The sequence below is a fragment of the Priapulus caudatus genome, unplaced genomic scaffold (genome assembly GCF_000485595.1).
Source record: "Priapulus caudatus unplaced genomic scaffold, Priapulus_caudatus-5.0.1 Scaffold81, whole genome shotgun sequence".
Lineage (NCBI taxonomy): Eukaryota > Metazoa > Priapulida > Priapulimorpha > Priapulimorphida > Priapulidae > Priapulus > Priapulus caudatus.
In genome coordinates this window covers 400,284-401,485 of record NW_014577142.1, presented here as the reverse complement: position 1 = coordinate 401,485, position 1,202 = coordinate 400,284, and positions in this window count along the sequence as shown.

The following is a 1,202-nucleotide window of genomic DNA, read 5'->3' as shown; positions in this document are numbered from 1 at the left end:
TAAACCCAGCTGCAAGTTGGGTATATCGTGAGCACACTGAATACCGCGACAGGAGTCTGTAGTCGCTATTAAGGGTAATGTTACTTATTAACTACACAATGGATGGCCACAGTTACAATGTAGCACTTCTATGTTAGCAATTCGTCAACTTTGCCGATAATCACGAATTCGCTCGAATGTCGAATTGATGCTTTAAATGTTCGACTAGAACATGTTTGGCCAAGCAATAATTAAACCCTGCTGTTACACCACCCAACAAAACCATGATACTTTAAAAACGATATATACACTATATATACACTATAATAATAGCACCTATATATACACTACTTATAACACACTATTATATACAATGTATATACACGATATAAACTTAGCGCGTCAAGACATCTGCGTAAGGAAAACAAATACCTTGTCGCCGCCAGCTCGCCAGAGCTGCACAAATCACGGCTTCAGCGTCTTTATGAGCCAATGCTACTATTCCTGCCGCAGGAATGACTTGCGTGACTCGAGCGTCGAATGGGAGAAGCGTCAGAGCCGCCATCCTTACTGCGACCCTTTGTGACCCATGACCGTTCACGTTATAGTTCCACCGTAATCCAAGCAAACAGCGCCTTTCGCCCTAACGGTGCGTGCAACGTGCGGACAATTTAAGCATGCTAACACGGCGGCGCACCGTGGCGCCCGCGTTATAGTTCTGTATACGGGCGATTAATGTAGGCATCTTGAGGTACTTTTCGTCTTTTAATTATTGGAAACATTGATAGTCTTGTTCTTCAAGACATTACTCGCGGTCGGCCGCGCGGTTACACATGCTACGGACGGTGTCGGCGCTGGCGCGGTCTAGTTAGGTCGAACGGCGAGTGGCCGGTCGGGCGTGCTGGCGGTGGTTCGTCGGTATGTAGCATGATGTTGTTGTTATATCATTCATTAGTTATTACTTATCCTAGTATTATTATTATTATTATTATTATTATTATTCATTATTATCATCAGTGGCTGATGATGTTTGTTGTTGCCGGTTGTTGTGTTGTTGATATTTTTTTCCAAGAGTCAGAGGATCTGATAGCGCAGCCTATACAGAATCATGACGATCAATGATAAGGCTAGGTCGCTGTCGTCCCACTTTGCGAGGTGTGTGCGCTCGTGTCTTAGGACCATAAAGCGGCTCCACCTCTATACGAGCAAGTAGAAAAGGGGTA